Source organism: Delphinus delphis, chromosome 1 (genome assembly GCF_949987515.2).
Source record: "Delphinus delphis chromosome 1, mDelDel1.2, whole genome shotgun sequence".
Lineage (NCBI taxonomy): Eukaryota > Metazoa > Chordata > Mammalia > Artiodactyla > Delphinidae > Delphinus > Delphinus delphis.
Window position 1 is genome coordinate 24,863,696 of NC_082683.1, and position 17,865 is coordinate 24,881,560.

The window sequence follows — 17,865 nt, forward strand, 5'->3', positions numbered from 1 at the left end:
CGGCCTCCCCGCACCCCTCCGCTCACAAAAGGCACTCCCGCTGAGGCTGCCGCGCACCCCGCGCCCCGCCCAGGTCTCCCCTGAAATGAATTTTCATTTCCGCTTGGGGCGGGCGGCGGTAAGGCCTCCGGGGCCCTCCGTGGAGGCCGGGGTGCCGGCCGGCCGCAGGGTCGCAAAGCCGAGGAAGGCAGCGCGGATTTGAATTTCAAAGGCAGCTGGGGCCCAAGTGCGTCTGCGTTGTGCGGTTGTGTGTGCGGCGCTGGTGTGTCCGCTCACGCGCCTGCGTGTGTGGCGTGTGTCTGGGTGGACGTGCTTTGTGACTGGGTCTCTGCGGGGACGGGGCGAGCCCGGCGTGGGCTGCGAGCCAGTAACTGGGAGCACGGGTGTCAGGGTCTCCATCACTGCGTGAACATCCACGGGAGCGTGTCGCGCGTCTGTGCGCGCTGTGGGCAAACGTTTGCCTCTGTGAGCCTGTTTCCAGCCTGTGTTTCCAGGACGAGTCCGCTCGAGCGTGTCTGTGTCTGTGTGTGTCCGTGTTCCCGGTCCTGCGTGTGTCTGCGAGTGTGCCAGTGCATCTGGGTGCTCGCTGCCTATGTCACTGAGGGTGTGTCGGTGTGTCTGCGCTCACGTATGGACGAGCGTTTGCCCCAGTGAGCCTAGGGGGCGGGTGTTTGTAGGAAGGAGTCTGAGTGTGTCTGTCCGTGTGTGTCCGCGCCCAGCCCCTGCACAAAGCTGCGATCGTGTCCCTGCATTTGTGCACTTAGGTGTCTGTATCATAGTGCCTCCGCCGGCGTTGGCGCCCACGAGTGTCGGTGTGTCTGTGCAAGGGTGCAGGAGTGGGTGTCCGTGAGCGTGCACTGGGGGCACAGCGCTCTGGGGAGCAGGCCCGACGCTCACAGCGCCCGTGCCCCCAGCGCTGTGTGTCCTCTACACCGCCACTGGGCCTCTCTGGGCACCCGCGGGAGGCTGAGGGAACGGCCCTCTCCTCACAGGGAGCCCGGGCCGCCAGCCCCGAGCACGCCTCGGCCCTCTCCTCCCCCCAACCCCGGCCTCCCGGCTCGCCGACCCACGCGGCGCTCAATGGGCTCTCGGAGGCAATGGCCAGGGAGGATGAGCCATTAGCCCGAAGGGCGGAGCGGCGCCCGTTTCACGCTCGCGCTCTTCTGAGGCCCTGGGGGGAGCTCATCCGTCTTGGGCAATGGGCTTGCGCGGCTCTGAGATCTTCGCCAACATGTGGCTGCACTGAGATTCAAGCTAGAGCGCAGGAAGGTCCACCAGGGTACCAAGGCGGTGCCGACTCCTAACAAGCACATGCGCACACGAGCCCTAACTCAGACGCGTCTGGGCACATCCCTAAGCACGCCTAACACAGCCAGGCGTGTGAGACAGGCCCCTGACACCGGGCTCAGAGGGCAGGTCCACGGATGCACACCCAGAGACCAGCAAGTGTGTGTGCACATTCCACTCACTCGAACAGCCTCAACTCTCCCTGGGTTTTGGACCCTGTGGGGTGAAGAGCACCGTGGCTCAGAAGTGCTAGAGAAGAGCGGCAGCCTGAATCACTCCATGTTCCCTTTACTCCGTCAGGCCCTAGTTTGGGCCCTGACAGGGAGGGTTCACTCTGCACCCTATCTCCCAGAAGCGGGGGGGAGGGGCACAAAGACCCCAAATCCAGTTATTCCTGGTCATGCCAATAATGTGTGGTCCCATAGCCAGAGGCAGACGAGAGCCAGTTGCTGCCTCCTCCTGGGGGCCCTCCAGAGGCCTTACTAGGGACAGGGAGGTGACATCAGGATGCCCAAAGGACAAGAGGAACTAGGGATGAGAAGATGATTTCAGGTCCTCCTTCCCTGACAGATGGGGAGCATTTTGAGGAGGGGAGGGGCCAACCCCTCCCAGTAAGCCTCAACAAGGGGCCTGGCGCCAAGGGGCTGCTCCAGAAACACTAGGGACAGAATGAAGAAAAGAAATAAATGAGTCAGAGAAAGCAGAGGACCACCTGAGGGCTGAGGGAGCCCTACACAAAGGCAGAAATAGCATATCCAGGCTCTGTACCTGTGTGTGTGTGTGTGTGTGTGTGTGTGTGTGTGTGTGTGTGTGTGTGTGCAGTTGTTTGGGGGAGGATGTGTGAAGCTGGAGATTAAGCTGGAAATATATCACTGAGGGTCTTGTAAGCTAAACTAGAGGTAGACTTTATTCTGAAAGCAAGAGATCTATGAAGAGCGTTGGACAGGGAACAATCATAGTCAAGTTTGTTTAAGGAAGGACACAGGGCAACTGGAAGGTGGATTTGAGGAGTCAGGATTGGAGAAGGCAACTGGTTAGAGGCTCATTTGATCATTCATTCATTCATTCAACAAATATTTAGTGAGAGCTTACTAAAAATGTCTGGCACTGAGCGAGTGACAAGGATACAACCTAGGATCTCAAGGAACTTCTAGAACCTGACAACCACATAACTGCTGTGGTTATGTGGAGTTTACCTTCCAGTGGGGGAGGGGAGCCAGACACAAAAGCATAAATACATGGCATGTGAGTGTTGCTAAGTACAAGGAAGGACAGTGCTGGGTAAGGAGGCAGGAGAAGTAGAGGAGAATGGGGGTGATTTGGGGTAAGGTGGTCAGGGAAGGTGTCTCTGGGAAGGTGACATCCAAGCAGAAGGAGGTGAGGGATATTTGGAGGAAGAGCTGTCCAAATAGGGGGAACTGCAAGTGCAAAGGCCCTAAGGGGGAGTGTGCTATTTACTCAGATGGGGAAGGATTTGTGGGAAGTCGATATTTTCTATTTTGGACACACTGCATTGAGGCGCCTTCAGGACATCCAGGGATGGTGACCAAGAAACAGGAGAGATTTGGGTAAAGATAGGGATTAGAGAGAATGGAACCTTGGGAGCTAACGCAGTAGGAGAGATTAAGGATACACTGCAGGGAGGAGAATGGAGAGCAACCTGAGGCGTGAGAGTCAATTTTGGAGAGACCGGCTGCTAGGGGTAGAGAGTGGGCGTGGGGACAAGGTGACTAAAATGGCATCCCCAGAATGGTCCTGGGTACTAGCTGCCCCTCCTCCCAGTCCTGCCTGGGCCCACAGCCTCTCCTCTCTTGCCAAATTACCCTGCTGCCTGGGAGAGAGCCAGGGAAACAAGCTGGGCTGTTGACAGGAGCCCCTTTCGACATGACCTCCTGTGGTCCCCTGGGCTCCGTCTGCCCCATCCTGGCCATCAGACCCAGCCTGTCCACCTTTAGTGCTTCCTTCCTCTCCCTTGAGGCTGAATCCTCAAGCAACTCTGCAGCCCTCCCAGATGGTATTGGTCCTGGGGAGTAGGGGAGCCTGGACTGAGAGTCTGGGGGGCCACAGACGAAGTCTTGGGTGGCTCCCGAGCCTCAGTTTTCCCTTGTGTTGGGATCTGTAGAGACCCTCCAGCCCTAACATGATTAGAATCTCTGACGCTCTTGCATCACATTTCAGATGGTTTCAGTGGTGTGCTGGTAACTGTTTAACGGGCTCTGGGTAGGGAGTAGGGAGGTGTAGCCTTGATTTGTAGCATTTGTCAATTTCCATGGTGTAAAGCCTCCCGTGATGGTCAATTTCAACTACTAACATGAAGTCAACTGGTTGGCAAAAGTCCGGAACATTTACAATGGGCTCTCATAAGCTGGACGAGCTGGCTCCCGCACCTTTGCCAGACCCTTTCCAGAGCGATGGAAGAGGCAAAAAGCCTGGGGTGGGGCATGGGGGTGTGTGTGGTATCTGCCGGCAAGTGAGGAGGGAGAAAAGCTGGGCTTTCTAGCCTCCCCATCTTCCTCTCCACACCGAAGTCATTCCTCAGGGAGAGGCTCAGAGCCTCTTGTCTGCCCCCATTTCTCCTCCAACTTTAACCATTTGACATCCTTCCTAGGCTTTCTACCTACTGCATTTCCTACTCAGAAGGGGTCTGGTACCCACGACCTCTCCCACTTTCCCCTCCTCCCTCTCAAAGGGGCACCTTTACTTGGAAACAGAGGCCAGACAGCCACAGGCCATGTCATAAGGACCCGTAGTCAGGCCACAGCTGTGGTCACTGTAGACAGGTGACCCACATATCTGGTCCAGCTCTGCCACCAGCTCCCAGGACGTTCTTCCCTCTACCTGTCCTCAGTTTCCCCATCTGAAAGATAGGTAGCAAGTGCTGGCGTCTCCAAAGGCTCTTTCAACTGTGAGATTCTGCAGTCTCTACCTTTCCTTGTCTCAGCCCTGATGGCAGCTCAGGGCCTCCTCTCTCAGACACATTTCCCCAGCCTCCTAGACCCTCCCGGCTCCAGTGGCCCCCCACTGCCTCTGGCTCCCCAGGCTCCCCGATAAGGGGCCCAACTAATTATATTAGAATTTCATGTCAATTAGCAAGCAATTACACGGGAAAATTGGTGCCTAATTTGAAGCAATAACAGCAATTCCATTGGACATCTCCACTGGCCAAGGCGAGACAGCTGCAGACAAGACTGCTCAGCAGGCCTGGCCCCATCAGAGCCCCTGCAGGATGGGAGCTGGCTCTTAGCCCTGACCTGAGCCCAAGACTACAGTTCTCCTTTAAGGATCTTTCTTTGAACAACTTTGTGCTGATGACATGGTCTGCCCAGGCCTTTGCTAAGTGACGGTTATAGAGGAAAGGAGGGAGAGTGGGCAGTGGGGACGGAGGGGAGCTGAGGCAGACAGGGCCTCCTTCACTGAGGAGGTGGGGAGGGTTTGGGGAGGCAGGGAGGAGGGGAGACATGGGGCGGGGGGTGGGGGGGACACTAATTAACATGAGCGAAGGCTTGGATGCTGGAGTGGGTGATGTGAGCTCATGACTAATGGAGAAACCAGTCGGGCCAGAGCACAGTGGGTGGGAGGAGCTGAGGCCACAGAGGTAGGTAGGGTCAGACTGGGAATGCCATTCCAAGGGACTGAAACATTCTCCTGGAGGCCTAGGGAGCCACTGGGGGCTCAGGGGAGGAGGAGGAGACTGTGCTGAGACTCATCTTGGCTTCCTGACCTTGGACCACCAGCAACTACCATCTCACCCACAGCTGCTGTGGGGTCCCATCTGATCTCCCCTCTTAACATCTCTGGAACCCACTGCCTTTGTTCAGGACCACAGACATGTGACAGTAGCTATTAGTCTTGTCCCTCAGCCTCTGACAGTATTTTCCCCAAGTGAAGTGAAGAACAAATTCAACCATATTCCTCCTTTGCTTAAACCCCCACTGGCTCCCCAGCGCTCTCGGGATAAAGTTCAAACTCCTCACCTCAGCATTCACTGCCCTTTACCATCTGACCCCTGTAGACCCCCCAGCTTTCCCTTTCTTCCTGCCTCCACCCCATGTCCCAGGATCTAGACCCCATTTTCTGATCGTACCAGCCTCTCTCTCACCTCCCGGGCTCTGACCGTGCCATTCCTTCTGCCTGGACTTCTCAGTGAATCTTTCCAGGACCCTTCCTCTACCTCCCAGATTCCTCCAGAAAGCATCAGTTCTTCTCTCCTTTGGGATCCCTTTGTAACCTCCTTCTGTGACACCGTAAACTCTGTTTCAGAGCTGTTAGCACCAGCGTCTGCTTGTCCCACTGGACTCAGAGCTGCTCACGGGCAGGGCCTGGAGCTGATTTACTCCGTGTCTCCTTCCTCAGCACCAAAAGTGAACAAATGAAGAAGACAAAGGGATGGGAGAAAAACATTTTCCCCTGAGGGTGGTAGGGAAGCTGAGGCGGGCCCCAGAGTAATATTCATGAATCTGGTGATACTTCACTTAGAAAGGAAAGCTGGGTCGGCTTTTAGCCCTCTGTCTGCTAGAGCCAAGCCCTGCCCCCATCCCTCCATCCTTACAAAGCCTGGAGTACCTCACTTCAGTCCACTCTTACCCAGGTGTTTTCACCTCTGCTTTCAACACATGAGATAAAGACAGCCCCTACTAACCCAAGGATACCCACCCCCAAAAAAGGCAGTTCTCAGGAGGGCAATGGCACAGTAAACTGAATTGCAGCAGGAAGGACTGTGGGCAGACTCAAGGAGGAACTTCCTGACCATCAGAGCTCAACCACTAAAGTGATCCCTAAAGGAATGACAAAGGGAAAGGGGCGGGGGGCCTTGGCCCATCCAAGGGAGACCAAACAGACGCCAGGGATGGATACGCAGACCTTCCTGGAGGCAGGGGGATACCTGGCTGACTTTTCTGAGAGCTTGGTTCTCACTTTGGGGGGTTGCCACTCCATCTCAAGGCCCATCATTCACATTAATTACTGAGAAAAAGCTGATTTCTCCTCATTTCCAGACCTCAAATGACAGTATCATTAGGCTGGTAATGTTCAGAGAAATTGTGTGTGTCTGTCTTGGAACGTTTCCTGAGCCAGAATGGGTGAGGGTGCCCCCAGTGAGGGCTTGTCTCTAAGACACTCCATGTGGCAGAGGGCCGATCTCAGAAAGAGATGCTATGCCACCAGGGCAGAGGTGCTCTCCCTCTCTGGTGATGGTGATTAAACCATACCAGGCAATGGTGTGGGCAACAGCTCACAACACAGAAACCCTGCCAGATGTGAACAGAGCCAGCAATTCCCCTCTGGGACTTACACAAGGACACAAACGTCCTTGAGTCAGCTGAACTTGAACTCAGGCCTGACGGTTGCCACAAGCCTTCCCCGTCTTACCTGGACTCTGTGCTCTGAGCTCCCTGCCCACCTCTGGACCAAGAGGCATCTGGGCACCATCTTGTCTCTGGGAAGGGGGAGTTGGCCATTGCCACACATTCCTTCCTCCCTCGGCCCCGTGTACATAAACATGAGCAGACCTCAGACAATACCTCACAGCCCTTTATATGCCTCTTCACACTCTTCATCGTGTTTAACCCTCACTCAGACCCACTTATCATATGTGGAAACTGAGGCCCAGAGAGGTGAGTAATTTGCCCAAATTCAATCCTCCGAGCTAAAGCTTGACTCCAGGTCTTCCCAACATCAAAGTTCAGGCTGAAGACAGAGTCTTCAGTGAAATCCATCCAGTACACTGGGAACACCTCCTCTGTCCCTGCTCCTGATACAGAGAATTGGACCCAAACAGGCTCTGCCCTCAAGAGCTGAGGTTGGTGAGGGAGAGGCAGGATGTAAAAATATAATTATAGCTCACTGTGATCTGTGCATGACACAAAAGAGGAGATACAAAAGCTTTATCCTCACCAGTAATCAAAGACATGCAAATTAAAACAATATGATGTAGTTTTACCTATTGAAATGAATAGTTGTTTTTAAAGATAGCACCAGTGTTGATGAGAACTGAAATCTGGGGCGCTCTCAGCCTCCATTGATGGAAGGGTAAAGGCCATCGGGCTATGGTGTCAGGAGCTTTTAAAACAGACAGACCCCTTGGTGCTCTTAATCTACTTTTAGGAACTCAATCCAAGAAGTAACCAAAGATGTTGAAAAAGAACCATGCATAAGGATGCTTATTGCCATTATTTATAACCGTGAAAAGTCACAACCACCATAAATGTCTAGCAATAGAGGGTTGGTTAAATAACTTATGATATATCCATATATAAGAATATTATACAAACATTAAAAGTCATGTTCTTGAAGAATTTTTAATAACCTGGGGAAAAGCTCATTATATAATGATGAGTGAAACAAAGCAGGAAAAGAAACTGTACATATAGGATATTCTTAATTTTATAACGAAAATATTATAACGAAAATATTCAATCAATTCATTTAAAGAAAGTCTGGAAGGAAATAAACAGAGAGTTAAATCTGAAGAGAGGATTATCGGTGATTTTTTTGTTTCAATTAACACTTTTTTGTTTCTTCTAAATCTTCTACAAAATTTTTGGGGAAAAGTCATTAGAAATATGTGCAGTGTGTGTGCAGGGGAGGAAGGGGGCAGCCCAGGATGTCATGAGAACACAGAGGCTCCTAACCCAGCCTGGGCAGTCAGGGAAGGCTTCCTGCTGGAGGTGATGCCTATGCTGAGTCTCAGAATGTGAAAGTTTATCCAAAGGAGGGAGGATTGGCTAGTATAAATGGTAAGTATAATTTTGGATATATGGGTAATTTCTAAGAAAGATAGGATGCTCAAACATTGGTCATGAGGTATAGTCTATATCTAGCTTTGCTTCTTTTTTTTTTTTTTTTTTTTGCGGTACGCGGGCCTCTCACTGTTGTGGCCTCTCTCGTTGCGGAGCACAGGCTCCGGACGCGCAGGCTCAGCGGCCATGGCTCACGGGCCCAGCCGCTCCGCGGCATGTGGGATCTTCCCAGACCTGGGCACGAACCCCTGTCCCCTGCATCGGCAGGTGGACTCTCAACCACTGCGCCACCAGGGAAGCCCCGCTTCTTATTTTTATATGTTGTGAAGTAGTTAGTTCTTTGTGCCAGTCAAACTGCCACTTAAGAAGGTATAAAAGGGATGTGGGGGTTATCTCATGTGTTTTTATAAACTCTTTTGGTTTGTGTGAAATTGTGATTTATAATAAGAAATATATATTTTGTCTTCCTCTTGAAAAAAAAAAAAGGAGGGAGGATTGTTCCCAGGCTAGGAAACATTATGTGCAAAAGCACAGAGGAAAGAGAGATCCTTACCTCTTCTGGCAACTCTTAGTAGCTGTGTAGCTGAGTGAAGGGGCAACAGGTAAACCCAGTCAGTGAGCAGAGACCTAGACCGGGTTGAGGAGCTAGCGCTTTGCTGTGAGAATAAAGTGGATGGTCCTCTGCAGGGGCTGTAACATAACAAGATCCAAGCTGTGTTTTAGAAAGATCGTTGTTGTGGCCACAGAATGGGGCATGGGAGACAGGATGAGGCCAGGAACTGGGGAGAGCCATTCAGAGTCTGTTGCACCATCTGGGTGAGAGAGGGGGCTGGCCTGGGCTGGGCGGTGGTGACAGAGAGGAAGAGAGGAGGGGCAGGCTGGGGCAGTGATCATGAGGAGATTTGACAGGACTCGGTGATTAATTGGAGAGGGGAGGCAGGGTGGGGGAGGGGAGGCTCTGCCTCTGACCGTGACTGTAGCGCACACGCAGGCACTCAGGTTTAGATCGCACGATTTCAGGGGGGGCTTTCTCCCCCATTCTCCCAAAGGGGCAGATTTGGGGCTTAGTCAATATTCGGCTGCAGACCCTGGAAGAAGCTGACCTTGGCCCAGTCGCCACCTGACCTCTGGCTCATGCCGGGCACCCCTGTGCCCCTGTGTGTGCCCAGCCTGCTGCGCCAGAACATGGAGGTGGGCAGGGTTAAGGGGAAGCCCGCATGGAGGGGGGCCGTGGGCGGGGGCAGGCACAGAAAGGCCAAGGCTAGGCCTTCCCTCATGACTCAGATACACACGGCCACACACATGGACCAGGATCCACAGAGAGAGGGCACAGTCGTCCACAGGGACTCTGAGAGTCACAGACAGCACAGGCAGAGATACAAGAGGCACAGCCTGATGTAGGCTGTCAGATGCGGGTCCTGTCGCACACACAGCCGCATATCCACAGTCAGACAGCCTCCGACACGGTCAGCCCCAGACAGGGCTCACGCTCAGGCCACTGTGCTCAGCTGGAGCCCCCAAGGGCCTCCAGGCTATTCCACCCCCAGCCCTACCACCCCACCTCCCTCCCCAGGAGGATGGGACAGAGGGGCCAGCAGAGGGGACTGGCACAGAGACCAGCAGCCAAACGGGGCAGCCGGGAGGGAGGCCTCTGAGAAGGGGTTGCCAAGGCAACAGGCTCCTGCAGAACCAACCAGGAGCTTAGATTCTTGACTCTTATTTTTAGAAGTTGGGCCTGGGCTGGTTGGACCAGCCAGCGGGCCAGGTTCCCCCAGGCAGCGCCTGATGGTATAGACACCAGCCTCAACCCTGTCTCCGGGGGTTCAGGTGGGCAGTGCTCCTGCTGAGACTTCCACATACACCCAGCCTCCTTCGCAGGGACGTGCCCTGGGCAGGATCTTCTACTTCCTTCTGTCTTCATGCAGACCCAGGCTCCTTCTACCGGCACTAGCATCTAACCTGCAGGCCCCAGGAATGGGGACAGAGCCTGCCCTCCTACCACAGCCTGTTGATGTCTCTGGCTTAATTTCTGGTGTGCTGGGGAAAGAAAGGGTGGGAAGCTTGGCCAGATTTGTGTGGTGGTGTGCGTGACACCTGTGTCTGAATAGTGCATACGTGTGTACATCTTAAGGGTGACTCTCGCACTCAACTCTGCACGCCTGTGTGTGTGTGTGTGTGTGTGTGTGTGTGTGTGTGTGAATTCTCTCTTCTGCAGGGGCAAGACAGAGTTCTCCCTCTCTCTCAGCCCCACTCACCCCCCCCAACCTCCACCCCTGCCTGGATGTCTTAAGAGTGGGGAGAGGGCAGAGACCTCAGATGGAAAGGTCGTGGGGGGCCTGGGCCCTGGTGTCCCCTCTTGTCCAGACCCTCTCTGTGTCTGCGCAGATAGCTCCTGAGGGGGGTGAAAGAGTGGCGTCAAGGATGGGAGGGACCAGACACATCCAGGTGGACAGAGGCTGGATGAGGGGAGCTCGGGGAAGCTCCAGTGAGCTGACTTCATGGCGACTCCTCCAGCTGCTGGGGATTTCTCTGTTAATCTGGGACTGCTCCGTTTGCATCTCATTTGCCTATATTTGCATAACAAGGACCTGGCTGGCACCAGAGATTGAAATTCCTAGCCTGGGTAATTATGTGAAAAAGCCTCTGGAGACCAGCAGGAATCCTGGGGCCAGGGAAACAGAGGCAGGGAGCTGGATGTGTTGGTGTTACTGGTACCCATTCAATCCCAGAAGCCTCCACTCCTTCCCTAATCCCTGCTGCAGGAGAGGTGGGGATGTCAGTGAGAATGGGATGCGAGGGGCAACAAGACTGAGAATCAAGTCATCCTTGGGAGCCCCCGACGCCCAGATGGAGCTGGGCACAGAGCATTCCCATGGCGGGGACGGCCTGAATTTGGTCAGGGCAGGGTTGGGAGTGGGGATGGAGAAGTAAAAATTTAGCAACCTCTGCCCATCCCACCAGCCCCCTGCCCCCCTCAGCCCCCATCAGTCCGTTAAGAGCTGCCTCTAACCAGAGAGCCTGGGATCGTATGCTGGGTCTGCCATTTACTAGCTCCAATATTTTCAGACCTGGGCAACCAAGACCTTTGCCCTGGACCCCCCACTTTAGAGGACCCCACTTTGGCCCTCTTCTGCATGGGGTGAAGAATTTGAAGGTCCACAGTGCCACAGGGCTGTGCCCACCTGGAGCCCCAGCCCCCTTCTAAACTATACTCTGACCCAGGATCCTGGAATTCCCTCCCCAAACAGCCCTAAACTGGCCGCCAGGGCCTGGTGGCCTCTTCCCACGTCATTTCTCCTCAAGCTTGAAGGGTGGCAGAAGGGCGGCTCTTTGCCAGGAGTGTGGCAAGCAGGGTCTCGAGTGTCGGGGCATCAACAGGCATGCACACAAGGCCCCTCGTGCAGCCACAGGGAGCCCAGGGATGGGAGAGAAGGGAACCGGGTAGAGGGCTAGAGGCCTCCTTTTGTACTCTGCCCTAGGCTCTTCAAACAGTTGGGGTGGCTCTGACAAGCTGTTTGACCTTGGGCAAGTTACTTAACCTCCCTGTGCCCCTAAGTGGGGTTAATAATAGTAGCTGCTTCATAGAGTTGTTATGAGGATGAACTGAGTTAATTCATGTAAAGCACTTAGAACGGTGCCTGGCACAGAGTAAGAGCCTGTAAGTGTTAGCCATTATTATCTATTATCCTGGGACTTGGCTTTTTTTCCTTCCAGCTGCAGAAGAAACACCTTTTTTTTCACTTTTAGAGACTGAAGAAGAAGTAGGGGATGGGGGATACCCTTTCCACTCTTTCCCCTTCTCCCTCAGACCCACCTTTTCTCCCTTCCCAGCAATTGCATCCCCAGGCCAGGAGGCCAGGAGGCCAGGAGGCCAGCCAGGTTATTAGCCTGAAAGTAATGATTTGTTTAACGTCCTTATTGGTTGAATGAGTGAGTGAACAAATGAACAAGTGAAAAACAAAGACTGAATGAATAAAAGTCAAACAGAAGGCTCGACTGACTGACAAAAGGAGAGACTGACAGGCAGATGTTTTGGCTTTGGGGGCCCTCAGATCTGTTTCCTGTCTGCTTTCATTATATGGTGGGAGGCCGAGGGGGAGTGAGGGGCCTCGCCAGGCGATCTGCAAGGTCAGCCCTGGCTTTGGCGAGTGGCTCATGCCTTGGGAGGGGGTGCCACTGACGGGCTGCTAAAGGGGGAGCGCCAGACACTGCGTGTGTCTGGGTCCTTTTGTGTCCTGTGGAGGTCTGCATCTGTGTGGGTGGCTGTGTAAATCCCTGTAAATCCCGAGACCCAGATGGGGCAGGCCGCATCTGGGTCTCGGGCGGGGGATGGGGGATGTTGGTGAGCCTCATTACCCCCTTATTTACACCATGACCCCTCTGGCAGAGCCAGGCCTCAATGTGCCCGCCTGTCAGCCGGGCGGGTTAGCAGTGAGGGAGAATTCTCCTGGGGCCTGGAGGCCTCCGCCGTCTGGCCAGACTAGTGTTGGGGCAAGTGGGGGGACCTGTCTCAGGACGACCCTCTGGGCCCTCGGGCTTGGCACTAGGCTCATCTCAGAGAGGGATGGGAGTGTGGGCACGTGGGAGTGCAGGTGTGTGTGGGCATCGCTGTGTGGGAGCCCGTGTGTGTGATTTTGTGTGTGAGGTGAGACTGTGCGTGGGCAGATAGGTCTGGGTGTGACTGTGAGTCGAATTTTATGTATTTATATTCATGACTGTCTCTGTTTGTGTGTCTGCATGACTGTATCCTTGTGGTCTGGGGTTTCTGTGTATGATGGCGTATGTCCCAGGCTGGGAGCTAAGTGCATGAGTCTTGGGTCTGGGGGTTTTCCATGGGAAGCTCCAAGGTGGAGGCTGGAGTGAGAAGGGCCCGGTGGGGACTGGAGCTGTGGCTTTGAGAGGACAGTGAGCATTCTCAGTGAACTCCTGACTTGGCTTTCAACCAGGAAAAATTAACCTCCAAGTCCATTCCTTTAGAAACTGTTCTCATTTCTCTCCTCCTACCTGGGTGAGGCCCAATGGTGCTGAGTCCCACTAGAGGGGCTGGAAGTCCCTGTGAGGAAAACCAAGGAGGCCTAGAGGATGTTTGACAGTCTCTGAGCCTCGATCCCTGGAGGTAGACCCTGGGGTCAGCAGAAGTCGCAGGTTCCCCGGGGAAGCATCCCATAGAGAATTCCCTCATCTGCCCCAGCACAGAGACAGGACACACATAAAGCCACTTTGAGGTACCGTCACACAGTTACCCAGACCTGGGCACTGACATAGCATCACACATGAACTGGAAACCCACGTGTGTAGTCACAGATACGCTGCACACAAGCACATGTGCCCGTTCCCATGCACGCAGACACTCATACACGCAGACACTCATACAGGCACTCAGATGTATAGACACATGCGTGCTTACACACAGGAACATGCCCAGACATCGGTAAAACACACTCTTGCCAGGACATACATGCTTAGACTTACACGCACACAGACATGCTTGCGTACATGTTCACAAATATTCTGTCCCTTCCTACCCGCACTCCAGTACTCTCAAACCAATGCCCAGCTGCAGCTCTCACCCACTATGCACGACCCTTTGCAAGGTGGGCATCAAAGGAGGACAGATGCCACATGCATCTGGGACCCTAGGAGTATGGAGCTGTGTGTCTATATATCCAAATCATATATGTGAGTGTCACTGTGTGTCTGGTTGTCTGTGTGGCTCTGTCTAAAACAGGGAAGTGTCTGTTTATGACACTGTGGCTATTTTCCTGTGTATGTCGGTGTGTATTTCCGAATGACCAATGTGTAGCTCTGTGTTGTGTGAATGTGAGTGTGGGTGACAGTACAGGATGTGTGTATCTGTGTGACTGCACTTTGTGGACTATCTCTGTGAGCATGTCTGTCTATGTATGTCTACATTTGTGTATATGCACATTTCCCATGTATATATGACTCTGTGGTCCTGAATCCACAGGCTGGCTGGCCTGACTCCCTCCCTGCAGAGGCTGCAGCCTGGGGCGGGGCCAGGAGAGACCGCACTGAATCCGTCAGCCATTGACAGTCGTATTTACAGAGCCCCGAGTAGGATGTAATTGCTTCTATTAATCTTTCTCCGGTTGTTAATTGCTCACTTATCGGGTTGTGTATTATGCCGACTGTTGCTCTTAATTCGCCTCCATAGCTGCAGGTGTTTGCTGCCTTATTAACTGTTAATCGGCGCGGCTAGAGATGGAGACTTAATTGGCCCCCAGAGCGGGACACAAGCAGGCCAACTGGGCACTGCCAGGCTCTCAGCCTGTCCCTAGAATCCTTACCTGTGGAGCACAGGTGGCTACGAGGGAAGGAAGTGGCTCACTGCCATCCGCCGGCAGACAGTAGTCCTGCATAGTGTCAGAGTGACAACGGCAGGGTATGGCCCCCAGGTAATTCTACCTCCTCCAGGAAGCCAACCAACCAATCGGAATCCAGCTTCTATACTCCCTCTTCATCACCAATAACCTTCCTCTACCCAGGATAGGAGCCAATCTCATTTATTTTAATTATCTGAACCTAACTGAGAACTAAGAGACCAACACAGAGTGGAACTGATTCTCCTCCTTTAACACCTGCTCTGCCTCCCCTCTGACCCTAGCAGTCAAGGCTGTTAAGGTTACAGAGACACCAGCAAAAATGAGGGAGAGAAGGAGCTTCTGCCAGAGCAGGAAGGTAAAGTTAGACCCAGGCAGGACTTCCCAGCTTTTGAAGAGGCTATCTGGAACAATTAGAGTCCAAGTAAGAACAAGAACTTCCAGGATGTCTACTGCTCCATCCCAGCCACGCTCAAGGGGTAGGGTACGTCGCAGCCTCTGCCCCAACAGAAAACTCACTTCCTCCATGGCACTGCTACAGAGCTGCAGCAGTGAGAGGGTTCTCCATACTGAGCCCTCCACCCCAAATCACAGCAGAGGAGTCCCAGTTGTCCACAATGGGGACCCTGAGGACCAGAAAGGGCAAAGGAGTGGCCCCAGGGTCCCCCAGTCCTCTCTGGTAAAGGCTCAGATATATGGCTCTTCAAGCAGTTTCTGACCTTAGCCTCCTGCTGGACCCTGCTCCATCCCAGACATCTCAGTCCTGGAGAGTACTTTCTCGATCACCTTAGCTCTGGTTCTTAAGTCTCTCAACCTCCCTGCTGCCGTTTTGAGACAGAAATGCAAGGTTTCTGGAAACAGTTGGCCGCTGAGACAAGGGTGTAAAGGTGTGTGTGGTAGTGGTGGTGATGGTGGGGTGGTGTCCGTGTTTCTCACCAACCTGGCCTCCAGCATCCAAGAAAGACAAACAGGCAAACTAATAGTCCTCATCCTGTGCCTCGAACCCAGTCTGCCCTGACATCTGGAAGTTCTTCCGGGTGTTTAGTTGTCATGACATGAGCTGCAAAGAAGTCAGTTTGCTTTGGCTGGGGCCTGAGAGGAGCTGGGCTCCATGGAGGGAGGCAGAGAGCTACCACTAAGTGGATACTGTATGCCAAGAGCAGCAAGAAATGCATATAAAAGTGGCATCCCATTGAACCCTCTCATAACTTGATGAGTTAGGGATTAGTATCCCTATCCACAGAGAAGGAAACTGAGCCGTAGAGAGGACAACTAAACTTGCCCAAGGCCACACAGACAAGAAAGGGCATACCTGGGATTCCAACCAGGCCTGGCATTGCCCGGTGGGACTGGGTCTTTGGTCAAGGGTACGTGGATTCATCCAAACAGCTCTATGAGGTGACTGCGGGGCCTGGGAACCGGTGGTCACTATTACAGTTCACCCCCCCACCCCAAATCTGGGAACATTAATAAGCAAAACACTCACGCATGCGCGGCCCACGTGCCCATCAGGCGGGATGAGAGAGAAGCAAACGGAACTGTCCAGGGATAGTTGCCCAAACAAGTTCCGGCTCCGCCTCTATGTTAATGACATGCAGATATATGTAAATTTACACACGCAACCGCTCAAACCTTTGGGAGCAATGGGGTGACACTGGAGCGGTTGCTATGGAAACCCAAAAGCGACCCTCCCTCCCCCTACCGCACTAGCAAACGCGTAGACACGTGCACAAAGACCCAGGGTTCCTCGCTCCAGAGCCCAGAGGATAACGGAGTCTCGGAGGGTATGACCGGAAGGACCCTCCGAGACGGCGTCCTGCCCAGGGGAAGGTGAAGCCCGCAGAAAGTCGCGGGGAGACCAGCGTCGACGGCCGCCTTCCATTAAAACCTAGGGAAGCTTAGCTGGCTCTTCGGGTCCCCTGATACGCCTACTCCGGCCCAGCAACGTGAGCCCCGCCCAGCGTTGCTTAGCAACCCGAGCCCAGCAACCTCCGGTCACGCCCCCTAGCAACAGCTCGCCTAATCCGCGCTCCTGGCCTCCTCTGCCAAAAGAAAGGCAAGAGGCTTGCGGACTAGCGCCAAAAGGTGGGTGGAGATCATGCTGTCCAGCCCCCATCCTCGAAGCAGGCTGAGGATTTCGGGGTTCACCTATAGCCTTCTCTGCGGGCCGAGGTGCCAGAGGGCCGCACGATCACTCCCATCTACAGAGGGGAAAACTGACGCTCCGAAAGGAAGTCCCAGCCCAGAGTACGGAGCTTTTTTTCCCCTGAGTGCTCGGGAAGGGACCAAACGGTCTCCCGTCTCCCTGGGAGGAAGTCCTGGGCTTGGAGGGAGAGGGCGCACAGCCGTCCCCCAACTGCCCTGTGTTAAGAAAATGACCCAAGTTGCTGCCGACTTGAGTCAAGCCGCAGGTTGCAGGGTAATTTGGGTAATTTGCATATAGCACTGAGGCCCTCACAAGGCCCTCGGAGCTTCCCCCCCACCCGCGGTTCACCTGCCCAGTCCCCCCTCCTTGTCCCACCCCCGGCACCCCACCCCACACACACACACGCGCCCAATCCCTACGGCTAAATTCCCACACTTCGCCCCGCCTCCAGCTTGGCCTCCAGTCCTGCCAGCCCCGACCTCCATCCCAAGGCCTAGGGCCCCCTCTGCTGTCGGCCGCGGGTAGGGCAGCAGCACAGCTCATGGGGCAGAGAAGTGGGACTCCCCCAACTATTGCCCCATCTTTCCCAGCCCAGGGCGAGGCTGGTACATGGGTAGACTTCAGAGAAGGGGTGGGAAGAGATACACCCCTTCAGGCCGGGGCAGGGGTGAACGGTGGGGTCCTGCCACAAGTTCTGTCCTCCAAGCCAGGCCCTGCTTCTGGACCCTGGATTAGGTAGTGAGGAGACAGTTAAGTTCCCATGGCAATGCCTAGACTCAGCTCTCCGGAGGTACACACACACGGAGATGCCTTCCAATTGTAGCTGCTGTTAAGAGCTCACTCCAGGCCCCAGGCAAAGCAGCACCATCCTGCCCTGTAACACCAGCCTCCAACCCCATCCTCAATGTCCACCCCCATCCACCAGGCCAAGGCCCTTGGCTTTCTCCAGTATCAGTCCCCAGGAGCTGGCAAGAGGAACAGAGAGGAGACATCCTATTTGGACCTCCCAACTTCCTCAACAGAGACCCACACAGACATATGGTCACAGGCATGCACACACACAGCGACCCTCAGATACACACAGAGACGCGTAGGGATTACGGCGGTAACCCCCAACTCTCCAAAGGAAAAAGTCTTGGTAACTGAAAATTTTTAAATCCATTGCAACTTGCTCTCCTTTTCCTCTCTAACAATCTCTAAGTGTCTATGCCCCTTCAAAAGCCTCGTTTTTCTCTCTCCCCCAACCTAGTGCTGCCTTCTCTCCCATCACTTCTTCCAACCAGTTCAAAATACTTGCAAAATGCTTCCAGAGTCCACCATGGCAACAGCTGAACCCTGGCGCACAGTGATGGTT